The sequence below is a fragment of the Ambystoma mexicanum genome, chromosome 4q, assembly GCF_040938575.1.
Source record: "Ambystoma mexicanum isolate Mex_15411 chromosome 4q, UKY_AmexF1_1, whole genome shotgun sequence".
In the NCBI taxonomy this organism is placed as follows: domain Eukaryota; kingdom Metazoa; phylum Chordata; class Amphibia; order Caudata; family Ambystomatidae; genus Ambystoma; species Ambystoma mexicanum.
This window is the reverse complement of record NC_090928.1, coordinates 317,152,014-317,178,842: the sequence shown is the minus strand read 5'-3', so window position 1 is coordinate 317,178,842 and position 26,829 is coordinate 317,152,014.

Here is a 26,829-nt window from a genome sequence, read left to right as displayed (position 1 = left end):
TCTTTGCCCCCACAGCCTCTGCCACACCAGCACCAGTCACATGCGGCGTCCCTCAGGGCTCCTGCGTCCCCCCCACATTATATAATGTGTTTACAAAACCCCTCTTCGACATACTGGATTGCTTGAGTGTCATCTACACGAACTACGCAGATGACACTCAAATACTTATCCCACTAACAGGCGACTACTCCACCGATAACACAGTACTCAACAACATTTATTCCATTATTCAAGAATGGATGGCCAAACACAGCCTCTTCCGCAACAACGACAAGACTGAGCTTCTCCTCCTAGGTTCGCAATCCAGACTCAACAAATTTGACATACTCTACCAGACATTCACTATCAACGGCAACAATATCTCTGTCTCCAATAGCGTCAAAACTCTTGGGATCTACCTTGATTCCTCCCTCACACTAACAAGACAGAGCAACGCAATCTCATCCACCACCGCATACACTTGCAAGATCATCAATGCTAGCAGACCTTACGTCTCGTCTTCCAACTGCACCACCCTAGCCAGAGCACTAGTCCTCTCCAAAATCGATTATTGCAATGCTCTCTACCTGGGTACCAGCCAAAAGAATATAAACAAACTGCAAATTATCCAAAATAACGCACTAAGAGCAGTTGTGAACATACCCAAACACGAACACATCTCTGACGCCAGACGATCAAGCCAATGGCTAACCATACCTCAGAGAATTGAGTATAAAACACTCTCGTTCACTCACAAATGCTAACCAACCAAGCACCCAAATACCTCACAGACAACTTCACACACCACATCCCATCGCGCACAGCTAGATCAGCACAAACGCACGTCCTAAATATCCCCAGATTTAAACTACAAAAAGCAGGAGGTTCAAGCTTCCCTGTACTCGCCTCCAAACTTTGGAATTCACTACCAGTCTATCTTAGATCTGAACCATCCTTCCACCGATTCAGACATGCGGCCAAAAATTGGTTACTAGACAAAGAAGCCTAGAATGCCACTTACCTTGCAAATGTACTTACTACCTGTATTATTTTCCTCAATCCTTGTAAATTATGCCATACCATGTACATTACCAGAAACTGCTTTCACAATGTCTATGCTATCTGTATTGTTTTCCTATTGACCATGTTGTAATATATTACTATGTTGTAACCACTACAAGCGCCTGGATGCCCCAGGGCCAGGCGGCACGATACAAATAATAAACTAAACTAAACTAAACCACAGAGGTCGCACTTGCGACGTCTGGCGACCCCCAAATGACGTCCATGATGGCTACCCTCCTTTTTGCCAACAAAAGCCATATAGAGAACATACATTTGAAAATGTATCAGCTGGAATACTCGACGGTATAGACATTTTGTCAGTAGCAAGGGGGGGGGCACCAAATCTTGTTTGATGCTGATATATTCTTTATCCAGGAAAGTTGGCTGATGGAACCTTACTTTATGGATGGATATAAAATTCTGCACAAACTGGCTCACAAGGAAGGGAAGGCAATAACATCTGAGTGGAAAAAATGTCTACTCACTCTAACTCTAACATATTAGCAGGCAGAATACAAGTATTGGGGGCAGAAAAGTCACTTAAATTGCTGCTTATATATGTCTATGACCTGCTTGGGGTTATGACATGGAGGACATATTGTTTGATTGATATGAATTATTGGAACATCAACATAGGAAGTCAGAAGCTGATGGGCTTATTATTGGGGGTGATTTCAGTGGACATGTGTTAGGTGATTACTTGTCCATTTTGTATATATGCATAATCAAGCTGATGGAACATGCAGTGGCTATTGTATCTCTAAGGAAACCTTTGGAGGCTTCCATGTTCTATCACTGGAAATAAAAGGCACCATGTCGCTGTTACACTGTCCGTTGAGAGTATCGTTTTGCAGAAGGGTTTGTACACCTTAAGCTCAATAAAGTGCGTGAAGATCTTAACTTGTGTTCAGTGTGGTCTTGGACATAACAACTTTGGTGACAAGCTGAAGAACTCGGGAGACCCTCCTGCCCCTCTGTATCGTCAATGTTACTTCGCATCAGCAAGCTCAAGAAGTTCTGCGGGTGCTGCTGCAGGCTCTGTGCGCTGCCAATTTCCTTGAACAGAGTGCAGCCTTTGAACGGTCTGATCAGCTTTTCACCCAGCCTATACAGCAGAGCTGCAGTGTTCACTCAATGCAGCCCTGATTGACCAGGCAGGCAGGGTTCTGTTGTAAAGTGTGAGGAGTTGCGTTGTTCTTCTTTGCTTCAAAGGAGCTCTGTCGAGTACTGCAACGTTTGAGGAAGGCACCGAGGGGTGTGCAGATGTTACATGATGTGACAGCCTTCTTGGTGATTCGGCATTATTGGATTTTAAAACTATGTCTATGGATTCAAGGCTGAGGGCAGACCTAAGAAGGCAGATTAGTTGGTACAATGACTGAATTAGCATGTACTGACAGTGTGGCAAAGTGAATCATTGTTGCACATTTTAACAGATTACTTGATGAATGCACAACTTTGAATTCTCCTTTGTTATTGAAACTACTGAAGCAGTGTGTACTGAACTGAAATGAACCATTCTAGAATATTTGAATGTGTCATGGTTGTTGCACAGTTTGTAATCTACAGGAGTAACATTGTGAGTAATCTCCCGGTGCAGTTCCTCCCCTCACCTGGTGAGCTGACAGTGAAATTGGAGACTTGAAAGTAGGACTTCCAGGATTATGTGATGGCCATCCATGGCCCTGTTTAGTATGGAGAGCCATAGGGCTCTTCTGATGCACTGTGCCTCAGTATGGGCTTGGCGGTAGCCGTGCCTGTAACAAAGGCACGGCTGCCGCCAAACTCCTGAATTTACCAGCACCTGTGAATGGGCAATTATCGGGTCATGCCTAGTACTGCGGACCCGGTAATTGCGCATTCGCAGGTGCCAGCAATAAGGTTCTCCCCATCCCCATTCGGCGGCCCCATAGTGCTGAATGAGAATGGGGAGCTCGGATGCACCAGCACCGTTCATAATGGTAGTAATTTGTAGTATGGCAGTAGGGTAGCAACGGTGCCGGTAGCACTACCAGCGCCGTTGTTACTGTACCACCATACTTACAATGAGGCCCAGTGTCTTGGTTTTGAGGGAAGACACATTTTCAAGAGCCTACCTGAAACCACTAGATCTGCTCAAGGTGCTGGAGGGGGGGATATACCAAATCCATATGAAACAATATTAAACAAGATGGACAGACACTGGGAAAACAGTGAGCATCATACTACAGTGATATCATTTCAGCATCAGAGATCAGGCAATGATGAATCCATCAAAAATGTCCTCACTGTGCTCAGAGAGCTTGCCAATAAGTGGAACTTTGGACAGACCTATGATGAGAGATAAAGAGGTCAGTTCATGTTGAAGGTTAAGGAGATAGAAATCAAAGAAGATATCTGTGCCAAGAGAGATCCCAGTGTAGACAAAGTTATAGATATTGCTAAAAGATTTGAGCACATGCTTGCCTGCATCAATGACAGTAGAGATCAGAAGGACGCTGGCCATGCAGTTAATACTACCAGATACAAGAAATCAACGTCAGCGAGAAAGAAGGGTTATGTTGCAGGAAAGCCAAATCCCTAAAAATGAAAAGCAGGGAGAGAGGCATGATAGGAAGTGTACTCAAACAAGATTGGGTCCAGGACATAATACTACTTGTAGTAAATGTGGCAGGAGTGGACACTTCACTCGCTGCTGTGAAGTCATTTCCTATAGAAGTGTCAAGGACATTTCAGAAGTGGCAGGGTGTGATAGTGCGGAGGATATAGTGACTGTAGAAGAATCGACATCATGATTTGTTTGCACTCCACAAGAGGTTTTGTGTTTCCTGTTTCGCTTGTAGCAGAGAAAATTTGGAATGCGGGCGCTATTGGAGACAAATTCATCTTTCGAAATACTGTTAAAGATTTCCACATTATATGCGAGTGTAAAGAGTTTAGTGAGAGTTTGTGTCTGATATGGGTCATTGAAATATAGGTGGGAAGCTTCAGAACACGCCGCCAAAAGATTCCTTCCAACTTGTGCCAGAATGAGACGTCTATGTTCCAGCCTGATTCTGATCCAAAGGTGATTGCTGGAACCACCTTTTGGGTATAGAAAATCAGGACTGGTGCTAGACCAAACTTGCTGTAACTTCTGTTCAACAGCTGACACCGGATGCTAAATTGAGTCATTCGATTGACCATGTCAACCTTCCAGTGATGTTCATGGACTGAGTTGTTGAAGATGATTCCCAAGTATCTTATTGAATTAACTGTATCAAGACAGTTATCCTCAATTTTCTACTTAAAGGTTTTTTTGTCTTTTTGAATGAGCTTGGCCAATGATGATGATCTTCGTTTTTTCATTTTTATGCAGGTATTCATCAAGGTTTGAAAGTTGTCGTTGGAGTCCGATCTGGGTCCTATCTAGTAGAACCACGTCGTCAGGGCATATTATGCAGCCTACCTCGGTGTTATTTAATTTAGGTGGAAAACATTGCACATCTGTGCGGTAGGCTGGGATGTCTGAGATGAACAATTTAAAGAGTTCAGTTGCTAATGGACAACCCTGTTTCACACCTATACTTGTTGGTATCCTATTGGAAAGGCTGCCTTGATTGTTTAATCTTATACTCACGGTGGTTTGAGTATGCAGAGCTCTAAATGGCTCAACAAGGTTTCTTGGGCAATTCCAGTTTTTCAGTTTTTGCCACAGTTTGTTATGATTAACGCTGGCAAAATCTCCTCTCAGATCTATGAAGGCGAGGAATAAACTTGTCTTTGCCTTTTGACTTACTAGTTTAAAGATGTTTAGAAGCATCAGGTTCACCTCCACCCCCACGCCTTTAGTGAAGCCTGTTTGTCAGATGTCAAAAATATGCTCTGACGTTGACCACGCAGCAAGGCTTTCACGTAAAAAAGAAGCAAACATTTTTCCTATGATGTCTAGCAGGGCAATCGGGCGGTAGTTGGACGGATCCGCCCGATTGCCCTTTTTGTAAATTGGGACAATAATCGCATCACGCCAGGAGTCGGGTATCGTTGCAGATGTAAGTACACAAGTGAACAGTAGTTAGATGCAGATAGCCCATTGCTCCTCGTTCTTTTTTAACATCATATTTGATATTATATCAGGGCCTGCTGCGTGAGAGTTTTTCAAAGATCGTATGGCAACGCTTATTTCTTCCCCTGTTATTGACAGTTTCCAAGATGTCAACTCTTGTGCTGGATTATTAACGTCCTCATTTGGTACTTTACGAAAAATGTTCCCATAATGCCGTTCCCATGAGTCAGCCTCAATCTCATTTGATGGTAATGACTGGTGCTTCGAATTTCCTGCATTCAAAATTGCCCAAATTTCTCGAGAATTCTTTTGGACTAAATGCCTCAACAGCTGTTGGGCCTTGTCTTGCTCTATTATCAATTTTTGCGATTTCAACCAGTTGCGATGTTGTTGGCGACGTGTTCGTATTGCGTTTTTCATTGCATTTGCTTCGCTAGCAGTTTTGCTGGATTTCCTTAGGGCTCTTATGTCCCGTCTCATCACCTGTTTTGCATGTGTTAGAATTGACGAAGGGAGATGTTTGTGTTTAGAGCCCATTATGCGATCAGCAGCTTTTACTGTGATGAAGTCAGAGAGCAAGGGTGCATAATTTACAGACAAATCTGTATCCGACCGTAATTTCCGGTTTAGTCCCTCTTTAGTTGGTCTGTCGATCTTCAACCGGTTTCCGCCGCTGTTTATTGAAATTACGGGCTCGTATTTTCTTTGTTCAATTGTCCATTCCACCTCGCAGGCCAACCGAAGCAAGTTGTGGTCGCTACTTGACATGGGGCTAATTAATAATCTCATGTCGTTTTCAAAGAGATTTTGTGAGACCCAAAAGTAGTCGATATTGATTGAGCATTTGAGGATGACCATGTTTTTTGAGGGGGTTGGTCGCCCGGGACTTGTCCATTTACCATTTTGCAATTTCGATTTTGTAGCGCCTGGCTCCATGCTGACTCACGACTTTTTACCTCGTCGTGAGTTAATTGCTTAAACTGCTTGATTACATGATCGTGTTTGAACCAAGAGCAGTTTAAGTCGCCTGCGCAGATTATTGATAGATTCTTGTTGTTTAACAGTGACTGATCAATGCAAGTTGTTATTGAATCTATGAATTGTTTTGTGCTTATCTTGGCCGGGTTCCAGTAGCTGTTCAGAATAAGCAAATGTGATCTTGTTTCTTTGTCTTTGTTGGTGGTTTCAAGCAGTGCACTTTGCACAAATGGATTGGGGCTGGAGGAAGCCACGAGGCGCCAACTGGTATTTATTTTGATCATAATTACCAGGCCTGAAGAATGCCGCCCCATTGCGTTTTTTATTGCAGGACTTAATAGAGTCTGAAAACCGTCCCTTGATGGAGGCTCACACAACCATGTCTCTTGAAGACAGATGGCAAAGACCTCTCCCAGGTCAGCCTCAAATTCATTAAATAAGTGGGTGAATCCTCTAGTATTCCATGAGATGAATTCACGCATACACTTATTGCCGTTGTCTAATGGCTAACGCCGACCAGGAATGTCAGTGTAACTGCCATTTTTTGTTTGGTAGCTAAGGTTTGAGCGTGAGGTTTCCGTAGATGCCATTTCTCTGCAAAGCTCGACACGTCGTTGTTCTTGCGTCCCTTGAAAGGTGTCTTTTGAAAAGGACTCCTGCGTGTCGGACCTAAAGCTTGTTGGTTCCACCGAAATGTCAAATCCGAACATTAACAGTTCCTCTGATGCATTGAGAATTGTATTTCGGACTGAGGCTGAATAGATGTGTAGCAGAACCTGATTGCAGCATTTTTCAGTGGCATACTCTACTATATGTATATCTTCAGACAAAATCGTTCTGAGTGATGGAATGCATGAAAATAGTTTCAGTATATTTTTGCGGTTCAAATTCAGGTCGTGATCTTCTTGGTTTAGATTTTGTAATTTCAATTTACAGTTTAAAGAGCTGGTTTCAGATCTCAAAGATAAGGAGACGTTTAAAGAATATCGGACCTGCTTTTTTTCGCGAAGTTGGGGATTTTTTGGATTTAGTCGTATAGGCGGGTTTGGAGTGTCCCCTGACTTTGTTGGCCTGTTCTTGTAGTTTCTCTCCTGCCTCGCTCTTGGATTTAACCTATGTGGAGGTTCTCGTTAGGTTTCCTCGGGGACCTCAGTAAAAGGGATGGTAGAATGATCAGGAATGACATCGTCGGAATAAGTAGAGAAGTTGGATATGTCAATTATTGATCCCGATGACTTGCTCAAGAGACTTTCGCTGTCTGAGTCAACTCTTTATCTCTTGCTTGCAGGAGCGACAAGATGGTCTAGTCCACTTAGAGTTTTTTCTTCTTGGGCAGTTTTTTTACCATCAGGTTTTGGCTGTTCTGTTCTGCCGAATAGGCCAGCTCTAAAATCAGGAGTCACATTTCTGATAAATTTCTGTGGCTTCGATTGTTGAACACGTTTCTTGGGATCTGACAGTTTTTTCCCAGACGGTAACTGTCTTCCTTTCGATTGCTTAGTTGTTTGAACTTGCCTCATGGGGACCTTTATCGATTTTGCTGATCCATCAAAGATTCCAAATGAGGACGCGGATATTTCAGAGGTCGATTTCGGATTGAAGCAGTTTGCTTGTTTGTTCGGTAATGACAAAGGGACGGACTCAGAAGATTTTGTACTCTGGTCACTAGCTTCTGGTTGGGCTGTCCTAGCTGGAGCTTCACTTGCTGCATCAGTGCTATTCAAGATTGGAGCAGTGGCATTTGTGTTCTGTGATTGAACTTGAGAATCTTCCGTCAATTGTGAGGGGACGTGAAGTTTTATATGATTCAGATCTGAGTTCTTCCTGGCTAAAGAGTGTCTCATCCATTTGACGGCTTCAAGCAAACCGTCGGATAAGGAGTCGTTCTGACAGTGATGACGTGCTGCGAGGTCACATAGACGCTCTTGCCATCTTATTGTTTGTTCCGCTTCTTGTGTTAACTGTTGTTGCAAGAAGAGTGTCACAGAGTCAAATTTGTCCATTTTTTCTTTTAAAGTTCTTATGAGAGACGTCTGATCTTTGTAGGCCTCGTGAAGTGACTCGTACATCTTCAAGAATGGAAGAAGAGCTGCAGATGATGCTGCCAGGACGTTGTTGTAGATCTGCATTGCAGCTGCTGAAGACAAACTTGGTTTTGACTCAATGCTAGTTTTGTCTGACAAGCTTGAGTGCGAGATGTTGGAGTTCTCCAAATGTGGGTCGCTTACCATCGGCAAAGTTGCAGCCGTGGTAGCAGGGATTCCCTGTAAGAGATGTGATGTTGTAGGTCTTACGTGCACATTTCTCGATTTTTTGGAGGAATCCATTTTAAGCGTTTGTCCTCCAGTCTTGGCATGAGGTGTGCTCAAGGTGCTGTCACCAGTTTTGCAGTTTCGATTGTCACATGTTGGCAAACAGTTTTTATTTGTTTTCCCCGTCTGAGCGCGTCCCATGTTATCACCTAATATGTGGGGATATTCGGCGGGGATGCCATAATTGCGACTGTGTTGATTGAGCGTATGTCGCTGGCTGCCGTTTGCGTTCATATGGCCGTAGGTGGTCTCGATGGTGTTTGATGTTGTTTGGTCCTTAGTTTGTTGGCGCAGAGGAACTCTTATCGGCGTGTCGACAATTGCGGAGATGTTTCTTTCTGTCACACGAACAGGATCTGGAGACGGTGTGGTTGGTGTGATTTCTTCGGGGTCAAGTAAACATTTTTTTCCTTCCCCGTCCTGTGAAGCATCCATAATTTCAACATTCGTTAGTTCAAAGGGTGAAAATAATTTGTCAGCTGTTTCCGAGGTAATTTTATTCGGTGTGATTTGAGATGTGTTATTGAATGAGAATGTTCGTGACGAATTTAGTCCAATTGGAAGTAAGTTTTCAAGAGTTAGTAAGGGCCTTTGTGAAAGATTGTTGGTATGTAGGACAGCCTTGTCTGACGTGGCGCCTACTTCGGGTAAAGCGCTTGCTTCGGCCTCACCAGATCCGAGCTCCGACTCAGACCGCGTTTCTGCCGCTACCCCGTCAGGGGTGGAATCGAACGTGATTTGATCTCCTCCATCAGCTGTCCCATTTCCTGCAATGTTCAGTGGTAACGCGGGCTATACGAAGGTTAGAACAGAAGCGGTAGGGGTGGTAAGGCTAAAGATTGGTGAAGTAGCAGGAGACCTGATATTTTCTGTTGACAGACAACTGCTATTTGTTTCCTGTAGTAGAATATTATTCCAGGAACTTTGCTGATGGAAGCAAGAACATTAGAGCACTTTGCAAAAAGATGCAACGTTTGAATGGTCTGTTGATTTTGAAAAGTAATTGTGAGCCTGTCTGGGAAAAAAGTGCTGCTAACAACAGTTACCGGCACCTTATCCGGACCTCCTCACTCCAAATCTGCCAGTAGGGGCTGTGAATTACCGGCAGGCCTGACCTGCCAGTAGTTCAGGTGCCTATCGGCAGGCAAAATCACTGGTGCACCGGCCCCGTTAGTAACAGTGCCGGTGCTTCAGTGTTCCCATTCCCATGGAATCCTACGGGACTATACAGGAAAGGGAACATACCGTTTCTATGTAGCCCGTTATTTACAAGTACTACCGGGATATTGGGCAGCAGAACCGGTAAGCCGAGGTTGCCGGCAACCTTGTAATGAGGGCCAAAGAGTGCTATATCAAAAGCACCACTGCTAGCTTGCTTTGACACGAAACAAAAGCTTATTATGACTGATGCAAGTGTGAGAGGTCTGTGGTGGTATTGTTACAAAAAGTTAATAGAGTTAAAGAGAAGTGGCCTTTGCGTCTAGGGCGTTAAACGGCCTGGAACATAGATATTCAGTTATAGAAAAGGAGGCCCTTTGTGTACTATAGGCAATAAAGAAATTCAAGGCATTTTTGTGGGCAGGAAGTTCACAATTCTGTGTGACCATAAGCTGGTGGTGGCAATATTTACATTGAACGTTCTTGGTGGTATATCCCGCAGAATTGCAAATTGGGTCACCTCACTGCAGGGGCAGTAGAGTTTGTACTGGGAAAATATAACATTATAGCTGACTATCTTTCCTGTATCGGTAATAGTACTGCCCAAATGGAAGAAGAAGATAGGTTTTCTGGTCAAAAGGATTTTGTAGTCTGCGATACCTCAATCTCTCAAAGTGAGTGGGCGGATGACAGCAGAGCAGACTCAGAGTTTAATGCGGTAAGAGAAATGATCAGAAATAACTTGACGGCCTGGTGTGCAGAGTTAGGCTTGGGCATGTTCCACAGAATAAGAAATGAAGTGTAGAGAATGGGCATCTTTTACAAGCAGGTTTCATAGCTGCTCCGGTAGGGGTTAGGAAAAACTCTTAGCGATAGCTCATGGTGGTCATTTAGGTATGACAAAGACAAAAGACCACCTTTGGGCAGACTTTTGGTGGCTAGTGCTAGACATAAAAGCAGAGGACTTAGTTAAAGATTGTAATCAATGTGCCTCTTCTGACAAGGTTCTCAATACGTACGTGCAATCGATCATGCCATTAGACTTTCTGACCATGCCCTGCAACTTTGTTACCTTGGATATATTAAGGCCAATTTGGTCAAGAGGAGGAGTGAAGAAAGTAGAAATCAAAGTTTTTCAAGAAACCGATTCTAGGTCTGTGGTCCTATTTGTAGATGAGATATTTCAAAGAGAAGGTTTTCCAAGAAAGATATTAATGGACACTGGAGTACAATTCACTTCCAAGGCGATTAAATAATTCTTGCAAAACATTGGAGTACAGCAACGCAAACCGTCACTGTGCCACCCTGCCACGAATGGTGTAGGTGAAAGGTTCAACAGGAGGCTTATGCAGGCGGTATGCATGGCCATTCAAGTGAGTAAATGCTAGAAAGAGAACATCGACTAAGTATTCTATACTTATAGATTAGCACCACATGTAACAACAGGACTAGTGCCATTTGAGGTTTTGAGGAGGAAAAAGGCAGCCACATTGGTGTGCCCACCGTGGCCAGGCGGGATGAGAAATGTGGAGATATGTGGAGTGGGATGATGAGGTGCTCAGGGTGAAAGTATATGACATAAATGATGAGACAAGAAAGAGATAGGATAGCTTGGAGAAGGCCCACCACACCAGAGTGGAAGAGGGGGATAGGGTATGGGTTTGCAGGCCTTGTGGAGTGATTAATGCTGGGAGTAATTTCTCTGGAGTCCTGAGGGTGAGTAGAGTCATGGATCGTGCTGTGGTGTTAGATGATGGTAGGACCTCAAACAAAAGTGCAATTGCGTTAAAGCCTTCAGAGAAAGTGGGCAATGAACTTCAGGGAGGTAATGCAATTGATAATAAGACGTAGAGAGGTATTTGTAGATTATGCACCTGGTTGTTGCATTCCATGGTAGTTTTCCAATTTGAATCTAAGGTGTGAGACGTGTTAGGTGATTACCTTACATTTTGTATATATACAGAATCAAGCTGATGGAAAATGTGGTTGTATGTCCTTAAATGTTAGTTTACTGTCAGGTTGGCATTCTTGTGCTGTCACTCCAGCTCTTGTGATTGTATCTCCAAGGCTTCTATGTTCTATAACTGGATATAAAAGACCCATTGTAGCTGTTGCACTGTCTGTTGTGAGAACCTTCCACTTGGTGTTAATTATTCAAATTTTATTACGAAGAAAGGCTGTCAGAATAAGCATGGTAAACGTTGGATGGAGTTTATGGGAGACTTGAATATGAAAATTCTCAATTGTATGCTGAAGGGAGATCTCCCGGGACAGTACACTTGGAGATCAGGAAACAAAACAGCTATCCTTGATTATATATTTGTTAATAATGTGATGATTGAAAAGGTTCAAGCTATGAGCACTCTGTTTAAGGACTGCAGTGGGCATGCACTCATTACACTTAAATATGGAGGAACTTGATAGCTCCTCCCCTGAATCTATAGTTACATGGATAAGCTGTCTAATGGAAGTGTTTATGCCGATTGTGGGCAAATATCATCATATGGATAGCAAGACGCATGTGACTTACGATTCAAATGTACGAGAGAACAAATGGCAACTCGGACAAGGTAGCCGAAAGATTAATAGAGATAGAAGATCTGAAGTCGATAAGGCAGGCTTGTTAAAAAAGAAAAAAAGTATTTTATAATTGGATTAAGCGATACAAATAGTCAATACAGAATATTCAAATATCAAAAAATATTTACTATTCTGAGACTGGGGATCAGAGAAAATTCTAGGGATATCTTAATGACATAGGAGGTGGCAAACCTAACGCTATCGCAAACACGATTCATACTAAAATATGGAGAGAACATATTGAGGAAAAATGTGGTGGTGACACGAAAGAAAGCCTAAGTGACCCCAAAGTGCCTTATTTGTTTTAGGTATAAACATGGACTATTTTTGAGAACTAATTAGCCACTTAAAATCTTCACAGGCCCCTGCGCCCGACGGGCTAGCTAACATAATAATAAAACAAGATCCATACTTTTGAGTTGCAGTTTGCCAAATTATTTAAAACAATTCTGGATAACAACGTGACCCCAGCTTCATTGGAGAAGGCCATAATTGTGCCGGTTTTCAAAAAAAGAGGGCAGGTGATAATCCAGCAAATTACGGTTTACTTGGATTACTGGATGTTCCCAGTAAAATCTTTTCCACTATCATTCCAGAACATAATGCATGGTCCAAGTGTAATGATATTCTAAGTAATTGTTGGACATGCTTCTGTGCAGGGAGTGCCACCACTCACAACATGTTAACTCTTTAATTCAGTGTGCTAGAAAGAACAATGCTCCACCTTTATATATAGATATATTGTATGTAGATTTCTTATCTGCATTTGACACTGGTAATCGACATAAGCTACAGAAGAAGATGAGAAAGATGGGAATACCTGAACGCCTACTGGCCATAATAAATCAAATGCATAATGATACTAGCGTGCGGGTATGAGTAAACAGCATGGGGGATTAACGGGAGAGATTCATATCATTATAGGTGTGAAACAAGGATGTGTCTTGGCCCCCGTGCTGTGTAACCTATACCTGACAGACCTATCTGACTCACTGGCTGAAGAAAACAACTTCCCACCAAAAGTGGGGGATAGCCATATACGTTGGATGCTCTACGACGATGATGGGGTGATATTTCATCATAAGCATTAAGCGTAGCACCTTGAAGCTCTGTGAGTACAGAAAAGAAAATTATCCTCATTACAACCGTGCCGGTACAGTTATAACATGCTTGTAATTCCATTTATTGGCACGTTATCACACCGGAAAAGTGCAAAGTGGCCACTGGGGTGGCCGGAATTACCTCCAGCTAAAAGCAATTCTGCCACACTCCCTAGTGCCAGTAATACTGTCAAAACACCCCATGAGTCCTATGGAACTCCATGGAATGGGGATTAACACTACTTGCCGGCACTCAAAATCCGGTGGTAATTCCGCTGGACTGAGTGCCAGTACCTGTGTTACAGGTTGGCGGTATTCTGGCGGCAATACCGCTGTGATACCGGCAACCTCATAATGAGGCCCGATGACCTTCAAATCAGCTTTGGTAAAACTAATAATAGGTGCATTGGCTCTAGGAATGGAAATCCCTCTAATCTAGTCATGGAGCTGGGAACTATTGAACAGGTTACCTCGTCTACATATCTAGGTCAGGTCATATCTGATAAACCATGGTACCACGAATTGATGGACAATAAATGCAAGAAAGCCATTAGTCTGATGTCCATGCTCAAGAATTTAACAAAACAAACAGCTGGGTTTAGCTTACCTGGGATCATTGTGGCATACAAGCAAAGCTTCACAACAGAGATCAAGTATGGACTTGAAGCTACCTGCAGATAGTTTAAAACATTGCTTGATAGACTGGAGGGAATAGTGTGGAGATACATATTAGGAGTCCTAGAGTCCTATCCAGTATACCAATAGAAGCTATTAGGCTTTAGTTGGGCCTTACATCCATTCTTGCTAATATGTACATAAAAAGGGGTCACCTGTATGCTATTAGTGCCATGGCTCATGCCGGTAAAATACCGGCACCGCCTTGGCAGAAAGGGGATTTACCGCCCCATTCCAAGGTTGGAGGGGCGGTAAATCCCCCTTCCGCCATTGCCCTTCCCCATTCCCATTTCTGCCCCATAGGGCTCTATGGGAATGGGGAAGGCGCTAATTACGACACCGCAATTTTGCGGTGCCGTAATTAGCTCCGAGGTCCCTTAGCGGGTTGGTTTTTAACGCCTGCAAAAAGCAGGCGTTAAAGCACCAACCCGCTATGGGACCTCGTAGTAAGGCGGTAATGGTTAACGGTCACCGTTACCATTAACGGTGGCCGTTAACCATTACCGCCTTCCGTGTAATGAGGCCCTTAGTCTTTTAGCTAAAACCAGACACGAATGCAATGGCCAGCTGTGATGAGAATATTGGAGTATTAATGAGGAGTATTTCAGAGAAATTGACTGGGTGCCTGATTGGCATAATGATTTATTTGCCTTGCAAAAGGAATTTTTAATAAAAGCTAAAAAACACAATTGGGTCTCCTCTCATCAGCATAAAGCTGGATTCAAAACCTATAAAAGGCTTGCTAGACTAGAACATAAATGTATATTCCCTCAGAAGTACCCCATGCTAAACACCGAAGAACCTATTATTAAGGATGGGCACACTTTCAGCTTTGATGGTAACTTGGGCATGCAGGGGTATTAAGAAAGAATGCAGACTATGTAAGAGCCAAACTGTGTTGGAAACCAAAAGATATGCTTAACTTCATGCCATGCACCGATTCTGTGGTATTTTAACAATTTGGGGAAGTTTGTTTACAGACTATTACAACTGATCTTTCTTTAGCAGTGGAGTTTAGCTGGAACTACTGTCTCACTGACCCTGCCTATTATTAACCTGTGGTACAGATTCAAAAATATTTTGAAAGAGAAAGAATGAGAGAAATTAAGAACATAATCTCCTTATGAAGTATATTTGTCAAGCTCTATGCTCATATAACAGAGGATATAAATAGTTTTAAGCATAACTTGTGATTAGTTGAATTGTGGACCATGTGTGCTTTTTTAATGATGAATTATAAGTATATATGGCTGCTACTAACATTAGGTCTAAACATGCATTTATTTGTTAGACCTTAGGGATGAATGTGAATTTAGGACAATAATTTCTAATTATGATACTGTATAGGTTAATGACATGGAATAATGTGAATGGTTTGTATGGTTTACATTATGTAATTTGATGGAAATTGTGAACTTTGTATTTTTCTCTAAATAATATGTGTTCTGTTACATGGTGGGGAAAGTTTGTATAACCTAGAACACACTAAATACAATTAAAACATATCACATTGGATTCACCAATGATATATTCTACCAAGAAGACACTTGGAAATAGACTTTGCAAAGCAAGTAATAATAAGAACAATTGGAAGTAAAGAAGTCACTGCATGGGACAAGAAACTTAAATTTTTAGAAAAGAAGAAAGTTATGCCACTTTGGTCAATATGGGAAAAGATGCTTTTTGGATGCTGGAGAAAATGAATATCTTGCAAGTATCTCTTAAGATTTTACATGATATTTTTAAGCCTGCGCGTTACAAGATGATCATTACCTTTGCCATCTGCCAGCTGTTTTCATCTCCAGAACAACTTAGAACACACATTGGCAAACTCAACACAGGAGGTATAGCTGAGTGGCAACACGCTCATCTTGGAAGCCAGATGATGCAGAGCAATACAGGTTCGAATCTCGGCTCTGCACTTAGAAACCTCTTCGGTATTAAGCACGTTATAAATAACCAATAGTAAAAATGTGTCTTTTGTGTAGGCCTGGGATAGGCATTTGCCCGTGGCAAGTACTTGCTGTGCATACGACTACAACAGCTGGAAAATGGTATGATTATCTTGGCATTTGATTCCAGTGTGTGTCAAGTGCCTATCTAATACCGGTTCACAAGGCTTTGAATGAATAAATGCTTACTTTAATGGGATATCAGTGCAAGGAAAAGATAAAACAAATGGCTGGAGAACCCCCGCCCCCCTTGGTTAAGACAGTTTCATTGCACCATTAGCCCATTTACAGCTGCAATCCTCGGCAGACTACTTATAAATAAGACAGGTAGGTCAAAGTTTGTTCATACTGCATGATCGAGCTAGCTCAAAGAGATCCCAGCAGAGCGCTCTTTGGATGGAAAGGGACTCATAGAGGGTGCGAATGAGTATAGGGATGTACTTGTCCATGGGCAGTGAAAGGGCAGGTAATTGACCAAACTACACACACAAGCGGCCCCTCCTCACATGTCATCTCCCTCACAGCTGTATTGTAATTCAATAGTTTCAGATTATAGTTAGCGCTTAAGCGCCACCTAGTAGCCAAAACTAAAAATGGGTTGGAAGAGGTGGCAGGTTCTATGAAATTCCAAGAAACCAGGGCAGGTAATTTGCATCAATTTCTTAACCTTTCTAACGTTTTTCTGGAATGATTTGAGTATCATTATATCTAACTTGGTTCAATTGGATATAAAAAGAGACTATTTTAATATTTTGGGTATTCTGAAAAAAACATATTGATTTAATCTGTGACAAAGTTTAATCCATTGTCTAATATCTGTGATCTAATATCCTGATTTGCAAAGATTGCGTCCAATCAGTTGGTCCAAATATAGAATGTGGAAAAAGTTAATTGTTGATTCAACCCACAGGGACAAAAACATTAAAGCTTTGCAGTTGGGGAGAATGTTCGACTCCTGTATTCCTCTGATATGCTGGGTAGTAGAAACACTGAACTACACATAACATGCCAAAGTATTACATTTGACCATTTGAAAGTCTGATGCTTATTATGTTGCCTGTGTGTGTCACAACCGAGACTATTCTTGGTTGTAAATCATAGAATGCAATTTGTTAGGGTCAGCAGGCAGCCCCTTCTCTGACAGAACCAGAAAAATTAGAATAAACCCAAAAAAAGAAAAGTGAGCAGGTACGGTTAATTGATCCCAAGAATGAAAATCCAGGGCAATTTCATCTGTGGGTCTGACATCTCTGTTAACCAGAAATACACATCTGTGTTTCAATATTATGTGATTTCAATAAGGTTAGATGGACACATCCATTGAATTGGCAACATTATATTGCTTATCATGCTAGAAACCTGCTCGAAAACCATGTAAATGTTTGTCCAGATATCTACAGGGATTCAAATGTTATTAAAGGTGGAAAAGCATACCGGTCCAATTCATTTTCCAATATAGACTATTTTTCTGTTTTGTGACACATTTTATAGGAAATCAATGAAGATATTTTCTCTAGATCACTTGTGAATAAAAGAGGAAATATCTATGCAGCACCTACTGAAGGTTGGGTGTAAATCTGTTTATTGGATACTTACTTGGCATTTAAAAGTAAGCTACCCTCTAACATATTTGAAGTCAGGTGTATGTCAATCTTCTCAGTTGGGATGGCTAAATCTAAGGCTCATGGGCAGAAATTATGAATGGACCAATCACAAACTGCATTTCTGACTTCCATCTTGAATCAGAGACTCTACCATCATCACTGATATAAGGAGTGATGATAGTGGATCCGGGGTAAAAATGGTCAAAAAATCCCATCTGAAGCAACACAAGTGATCACTGCAAGAGGAGCAACGCGACTGGGCCCAAAAAAGGCTCTTATGTGGGTGATTCATGCTATATAAGTGTGACTTTCATTTGGATTTAGTATTGTTGAAAAACCCTTCTGAATGGACAATGTGTGACATTAGCAATCCCATTGCTTGGTACTTTACAATAATGAGAAATTGTTGGGATTAACTGGAACATAAAAGAGGGGGGAACTATGATTGATGAATTTAGAATATTTGTCTGCCATTTTGTGTCTTTGGAACCAGCAAGACTGATATATCTCAACATCCATGGTACAAAAGCTAAATGGATAAAAGGTTGAAGCAGCAAGATCAGTCATTGGTAGAACCGAAAGGCCAAGTGAGGGAATGAAACAGGTCCAGACTGGCTGCTTTCATCTTCTGTATGCTTCATAGAAGCAATGCAGGATGTAGGCCTCCTGCAGTTGATTCACCAGCCTACCCACAAACTTAGCAAGACACTGGACCTATACTTCGCTGCTGCAACATTAGTTACTGTGTTCTTGGCTTTGCCAGTTTTTTGGACAGACCAGTTTGTCATACCTTTAACTGTTAATAATTCGGTGGCCGGTGTTACCAGACCATCCCGAAGGCCGCCTCAGCGTAAACTACACCTGACAAACCCTGCTGATATTTCTGCTCGGCTTGGCAATATCTGCACGTCATCTGCTAATTCGGATTAAGAAAATATCTCTGAGATATTTACTACCACAGAAAATAATCTGGTCCTCTGCAGTCCTCCTGCCCGCTCTCTCACCCGGCTGAGCCATGGTTCACCCCTCAGCTACCTTAACTCAAGCTTCTCTGTAGACAGGCAGAGCAGAAATGGAGGACTGAATATTGCCCTGACATGAGAGTTTTATTCTGCAGCTCACTTGCAATCTATCACAAAGTCATCTTTTGGGCTAAACACTTGCATTTTCCAAAATCGTGTGGAGGCTGTTCTGAATCGGCCAAAGGAACTTTTTTATATAGTTAAGTCACTATCCTCTATGAACACTGAGCAGGCTTCTGTAATTCCCTCCCAAGCCTATGTGACTCACTCTGTGCTTACTTTCTTGATAAAATCCTGGCTAATCGCTGGCAGATTGCCCCTTCTACTGCCCCCCCCATTAATGGTGACCTTACATCTAGTGGAGATGAGCTGTCCTCGTTGTCAGTTTTTCCTCATTTTTCTGCACTGGATAGTATTAATGCCACTCAGACAATGAGATTGGCCTCTCCTCTGGATTCGATTCCTCTCTACACTATGAAACTGATAATAGCTGCCATTGCTCCCAATATGACTGATGCCGACAATCAGTCTTTTCCCTCTGCTTCTATCCTTTCTATTCTTAAACATGCCCTGGTGATACCACTCTTAAAAAATCTATGCTGGATCCAACTTTTTCTGCTAATTATCACCCCATCTCTTTATTACCCTTTCTTATGAAGCTTGAAGAATCACTGGTTTCGCCTTTAATTTCTTCTTTCTTGGAAAAGTCCTCTTTTTTTTACCCTTTAATATCGGGCTTTAGACCAGGGCTGGGAACGGAGTTGGTGCTGGTTTCAGTTATAGACGATCTTGCATGTTTGTCCAACCAGGGTGGGGTTGAGACACTGATTCTACTACACCTATTGGCTGCCTTTGATACCATTGGCCACTCCACCTTGCTTCTTCGGGTGGCAAGTGCTGGTATTTCCACATGGTTCTGTACTGGTTTGGGACTTTTCTCAGTAACTGCTTTCAGTCACTCTCTCTCCTACCCTTTCAATCTTATCCTGTTTCTATCACCTGTGGGGGTCGCTAGGGTTCTGCCTACTTCCCCACTCTGTTTAATGTCTACATTCAGCCTTTGGCCAGGCACATCCAGTCCCACGGGTTCCGCTGCTACTCATACGCTGACGATACCCAAATTGTTGTGCATCTTGATCCGGCGGCGGCTGATGCAGCTTCTCGTCTGCTTGGCTGCCTGGAGTGTGTGGGGCTGGATACGCTTAAACTGGCTGAAGTTGAATGCTGACAAAACAGAAGTTCTGGTGGTTGGGCCCTCCTCATCTAATTCTTTATGGGCACAGGCTTTCTGGCTCCACTTCCGACTCCAGTTGTGGTGGTGAAGGACACAGGCTGCAAAATCTCTGTGTCTCTCCTTGCGGCTGTCCAGGTCAGCATGGTGTGCAGAAATGGCTTCTTTAAGCTAAGAACTCTTGGCAAGGTTCTTCCCTTCTTACCAGTCTATCTTTGCACCCCAGTGGTGTCATCCTCCAATCTTGGCATGATTGACTACTGCAACTCTCTTTAGCTCTGCCTCTTTATCTCCAGAATAGACTACAGGTCTTGCAGAACTCTGCAGGCAGAGCTGTAACTTGCACCTCCTTTCAAGCCTCCATTCACCGGTCTTCTGCCACCTTGACTGGCTGTCTGTTGCTCGCTGCATTGAATTTAATGTCCTCTGCATAGTCCACCATGCTTTTTTCATCCTCATATTCCTGCCTGCACCTTAAGATGAGAGCATGACTACCTCATCCACGGGTTCAAACGCTCTTTGGTAGGAGTTTGAGCTTTGTTTGTGGTGGCAGTAGTTCTGTGGAACAAACTGTCATGCTCCTTACACGCGACGGATAACTACTTGCTTTTCAGAAGTCAACTTAAGTCTCTTCTTTTCTGATTCTTCCACTTTTGTTCTACTGTTTCCTCTCTCATTTCTCGAGTACCATGAAGCCTTTACTGGTGTAGGTCTGAGCTTTATAAATTATTTATAAATTATTTTAACATAACATAAAATATGCTTTGCATGTGCAATTTTCATGAGTAAACAATTTTTGGCCACCATCTTAAATCCAGCAGTATCCACAGTTTCTAGTAGCTGTGTCGACCCCCCCACCACCTTCCAGATAAAATGGTGTATAACGGAGCAGGCACGTGCAGTCTGGATGGTGCTTATTGGGACTTGACTCTTGCTAGACTCAATGGATGTGCCTCCAAAGGGTAGGTTCCATTGCATAGGATCTTAGGGGACCAGCTAGTTGCCGCCTGGCTATTACCAAATGGATGATGCCCACTGAAGACACCCCACAGGGGCAATGTTCGGAGGATGCTCACCAAGGTGGGATATCCAGGTGGGCACAACCTTTAGGATGCCCCTTTTTCGTAGCATTAGTGATATCATTAATTATGTAATTTGTGATGTCATTCATTAGATTATTAATGGGATCATGTGCAAGCCAATGGGAATCCTAGATTTCACTTTGTTTGGTTACCATACATAGCAAATTATCGAATTTGGTTGCATTAATTTGCAGTTTTAGCATCACTTCAACTACGTTTTTCAAAGGCTAGAATATGTCTACATTAGCTGTACTCGGCATATCAAATCACGATCTAGGGCTTACTCGCTATCTGTTCTTCCTCTTCCTCTTCTCTCTCAGTTTCTCTGACTCTCATCTCTGTAGTTCTCTATCTCTGTCGCTCTCTGGATCAGACTCAAGTTGTCAAGAGCACGTTTGCATGAGCCACCATAGTATGCCATAGTGAGACCATAAGAATAACAAAGATCTCTTGAAAGAGGGGCAAAAAGTGTGCTGTGTTTTATTATTGCTAAAGGTAGATTGAGAGCAGAAGCAACAGAGGCATTGCCTGGCACTTCCTGCCCAGCTGCAATCTGCTCATAGTCTAGTCGCTCTGAACTGCAGGAACCAGAATTCCTTGCTGCAACATCCTGGTACTAACCAGTAGGATACAACCCTGCACACCTGAATCAGATCTGCCTCCCTGAAGATTAGTGAGGCATGAAAGCGCGCACTAGGAGGAGAAGACCACTGGGCTGTGAGTTGATTACAGATGGGACCCAGAGTTGGGACTGCACCACTCCTCTTTTGTCTCCTAATGTTACTGGAGACAAAAGGGGCTCTAGAAGGGCTGCACCCGGGTTACCTATGCCAGACACTGGAGTGCCACACTATTGGCATCCCCCTGCATCCCCCACTAAGCTCTAATATTGAATAATGAGGGAAGAGCTGGATGAGGCTGGCTGTGAACTACAGGAGCCAGTATTCCTTGCTGCAACATCCTGGTACTAACCAGTAGGATTCAACCTTGCACACCTGGATCACATCTACCTCCCTGAAGATTTCTGAGGCATGAAAGCATGCACTAGGTGGAGAACACCACCGGACTGTGAGCTGATTGCAGTTTGTCCCATAGTTGCACCGGTCAGTTGTCTACTAATAATATTATATATTTAACAGAAATTCCAATCATTCGGAAAAGTGTTTTAATGTGGTATTTGATGAGGAACCTTTAGTTTCATAGATAGCACACATTCTCCCTTCTAGTGGCTGATAAATGCATCTTTGAAGCCTACACATATGTGAAACGGGAGTATAGGTTTTATCATTCTAATGTAAAGGAACATTCTCCAAGATAAACATTATGGCAAGTATTATTTTTACTCTAAACACAGTGGGAGACTTTGAGGCTACAGTAGCTGTCTTCGTGGAATCTTGATATGATTTACACATATACATCCAGAACGATTGTATATTGATCTTGTTGAAGAACTTTTTTCCCATGGACTTGTGAATGTCAGCTACGTATCCCACGTTGCGACTTTGTTCACTTTTCAACTAACCTGAAAAGAAACATGTTCCAGCACTTGAGTGATAACAACCCCATCGTAATTCACGATACTGAGCCTCCTCCGGTTAGGGCTTGGGGGAATAGGCAATGCAGACGCTGTTGAATGCCAGAAACATTAACGAATCCACTGATCCACCGACTACAAAATGGCTGACAGATTGTAAACCGCTGTAGGGTGCGCAACGTATTTCTCCCAATAAGGACGTATGTTTCCAAATATGTTTCAAAGCTAACGGAGTGAAACGGTAGTGTTTAAAAAAATTAGATGAAGCCGTTTTATATCACAGCTCAGATTATCTGTGTACATTATGCTGTTTGCAATGTCATTGAAAAAAGACCTCGCTTCTTAACAGTCAGTCTAATGTAAACAGGCCAACTGACGGTGCCACATAGACGAAGGACAGGGATAGTTTGCATAGACTACTGAGCCCATGGTTCGGTTTGACATAGTTTCTTGAAAATGACTCCTTGTGGTGAGAATAACGCTTGTAAAACAGTAAAGTGAGGTTGATAAATATTTCTCCTCTGAGTGCACATATTGGGTTGCAGACATTACTCATGTTACCTCGTCTGCGCTTCTGCCAACAACTTTTCTTCAGCTTCTTCTTCTTGATCAATTTTTCGTGCACGAAAACAAAACGTCAAGATTTACAATATGAAAGCACGTGATTTCCAACTTAGAGGGTTCTTTGCAATCAGCAGTTACGCAACCGTGACTTATTTGAGCATGTATTGGCCATAGCACTGAGACTAGGGGAGTTACTCGTCCCCATTTAAACGTTTAAAGTCAAATGATTCCCCTTCCGTTTTTAATAAGCCGAAACTATTGTGTTACATTACAGTTAGGGAGAATTGGCATAGGAGGGACACGAAGCTTGGAAGTGTTGTTTATTTATTTGCCCACCCATTGACTGCTTATGGCCATTCCCACCCAGTTCCTGCCCCACCCTGTCCACAACACCTGCTCATGGTAACTTTTTGTGCTTGCTTTAATCAAGTCTTACCATCAACCTTTGCAATGGAAGTATATGCCATTGTTTTCTCAAAGCAGTCTTCTGAGAGTTAATGACTTAATCGGAGCTGTAAACACCACTACTGTTGTAATTAAAATGTCTTAATAATGTCTGCCATCAGCCACTCGATGTATAGGCACTATTTGTCCTTCATTAAAGTCCTGCTAAAACAAGCATTGGCGAAGCCAACAGTTTTGGGGTGTGTAAAGGTGTTAGGCATTTGCCAGGCACGGCTTTTAGATGCCCATGTACTCGCACCATTTTGCCCTTGTTACTATCAATAGCCAGTGAATAACAAGAATTTTATTGGGATAAGGTGAGAGGCTCTCTGTTTTTCCAAAGTTGTTGAGCTAAATAAGCAATTAATTCAGAGTCCCCCAGATAGGTTTATAGAGTTGATTTAATTCTTAATAAGGTCACCTGACATGTGTTTTCGAATTTGGTCATTCTCAAGGCCATCCTCCTATTCATTTCAATTCTTCGAATTTGTTGTTCGAAGCTGATATAGGTATTTGTGATAATATTCCAATTGAAATGTAAGTGATTTGGGTTAACCCTTAAACAGGTTTACCTTAATTGTGCACAAACGTGTGCATCATCATTGAATATTTAGCTAGAATTGGCTTGCTGGTCTTGTTCTTATCGGGTAACGGATAGTCTGTCCGCCTAAATGCATGCAAAACATTTCTAGGGTTCGATCCCTCGATCGAAAATTGCCAGGTAGCCGATGGACCCATTATGAATTACTGGCACCTAACTTCCCGGTGTCAGTGGGCTATTCCAAGTCCGGTGGCTGTGGAAGTCAGGCGTCGGTAATTTTGTTAGTCCCCATTCCCATGGAGTCGTATAGGACTCCATGGGAATGGGGTCACGGGGGCATCAGCAGTGCTCCCGTGAGAAATCTTCGAGCGGGTGCCATCCTGCCCAGCAGGTCTGACCCTGGTGGGCGGGACAGCACCCACCCGCAGAGTTCTTCTGTGCCTGCCCGGAAACAACGGTGCCGGTAGGCTTACCGGCACCATTGTTTCTGGACCAATTGGGCCTCATTACGACCCTGGCGTTAACGCTGGTATTTTACCAACTGCGCCATGGTGAATGGCGGAATTACCGCCCCATTCCAAGGTTGGCAGTGCGGTAATTCCCCATTCACCATTGGCCCTTTCCCATTTTTGCCCCAATAGGGCTCAATGGGAATGGGGAAGGCGGTAATTACGGTACTGCAAATTGCGGTACCGTAATTACCTCGAAAGTCCCTATGCGGGTTCCTTCCTGAACAGCTGGTAAGACCAACCATTAAGGTCGGGACCCGCAAAGGGACCTCGTAATTAGGCAGTAAGGGTTTAACGGCACCGACACCTTTTACGGCGCCGTTAACCCCTTACCGCCTGGGTCGTAATGAGGCTCATAGTCTCAAACAAAGAAGAAGCAGAACATATTTGAATGGGTGAAGAAGCACAGTATGAGAAAGAGAAGGGATAGGAGAGCCAAGAAAAGAAGACAAATAGAAAAACGTTTAGCTAACTGATCAGAATAATCTATGGGTAGGTGAGAATCAAAAGTCAGAACAGCATATTTTCGTTTCAGTAGATCACAGATATTGCCTTGTCCTTGAGTGAATGACCAGACAAGCTGGTGAAGGTCAGGACTACCAAAGGTGTTGCCAAAATGGGCTGTTATATGTGTAGTTTCAATGTAGATTGACTCACAGGGGGAAATATTATTTGAGTGAGAGTGGATTTGAAGGTGAACCAATTACAAACAGAGTCAACTGTACTCTTTGTAAGGAGGAGGACCATACAACAAATAACAATGAAAAGTAGAGGTAGGAGAATTCTAGGAATTTAGGGAAAGCGGTTTAATCAAAAGTGAAGAATCCAAAGTCAAAGACTGACCTTTTAAACATGTTTTCTGTATTAACCCTTGCCCACCACCCTTCTGCCAAAGGCGATCTGCCACAACAGCGCTGTGGCTTGTTGGGACTGATAAACAGGGCATTGGCCCTCATTAGGACTCCGGCGGAAAACCATGGTGCTATTAGCACCATGGTCGATGCCGGATTCCGCCATGGCGGAATGGGAAATTACCACCCCATTCCGAGGTTGGCGGGGCAGTAATTCCCCATGCCACCATGGCCCTTCCCCATTCCCATTTTTGCCCCATAGGACATAATGGGAATGGAGAAGGCGGTAAGTACGGTACTGCAAATTGCGGTACCGTACTTACCTCGTGAGTCCCTTTGCGGGCCTCTACTTTAACGGCTGGTGTAGACCAGCCGTTAAGGTCGGGTCCCGCAAAGGGACCTCATAGTAAGGTGTTAAGGGTTTAACGGCGCCGACACCTTTTACGGCGCCGTTAATCCCTTAACGCCAGGGTCCTAATGAGGGCCATTATATTAAATAACAACTTTTAAATATTAACGACAGAGGCTTTCAATAATTGCAGATTTGTACCTTTAGCAAAATACAATTCATAGCAGTTGGCTGATTAACACGTATGACAGGACTGGACTGCAAAGGAATGTTTATTTTGTTGAGGGATCAAAAGATTTCCTTCATAGGAGGGAACACAGAGATTGAAGTGCAAACAGGTATATTGCAAAACAACACATATTAGAACAAGCTCTGACATACGCGAGGCTATGGAGGCCCTTCACAACAACACAAGCATACAGATCAAACTAAACCAAAAGGGTGACATGTCAAACCCTATTAAAACAGGAGTGGGCCTCAAGCCAGGGTGCCAATTAGCCCCATCTATCTTTAAATTGTATATCTCTGACATGGGTGACGCCTTTACGGACATTCAGTGTTTCCTCCATGTATCGCGGGCTCCGCAATGAATATATTGTTGTATGCAGATTATGTCATTCTTTTGGATGAAACTCCAATAGGGCTTCAGTGCCAATTGGATGCCTTTGCACTTTTTTTGTCTTCCAACGATCTAAGAGTTAATGCTACCAAATCAACGGTGCTCATTTTGGGGAAGTCAAAGCGCAAATCCATGAAGTTCAAGGGTTGGTACATAAACGGTGACCAGATTCGAGAGACAGCAGAATTGCTCTACTTGGGCATACCGATCAACGCAAGCTATAGTGAAGCCCCAAGAGAAGTAGTGCTGAGGCGTAAACTGAAGATGCTAGCAGCCCAGGCAAGACTGATCAAACACAAATATTGCACATTTACATTGGCACCCATGCTCTGTTTTTACACCATGCAGGTAGTTCCTATTGTGACCTATGGGGCTGAGTGCTCTCTCCAGCTGAGTTGGAAGATATGGCAAATCCAAGAGGGTCTATTCTGGAGCGCTGTACTTGACCTCCCAAACTTTAAGCCTATGGTGGTGATAACAAAAGGGTTTGGACTGACTTCTCTCATCACTTATGTCAGCTGGAAAAAAAAACTCTATCCTTTTATCACAAATGTTTACTGCCTCCACCTTACAGCGAATTTGGGTTGCTGGGTCAGGCACTTAAAACAGAAAACGCCTTTACTCGTTGAATGGAGCACCAAATGCTTGGGATTGTT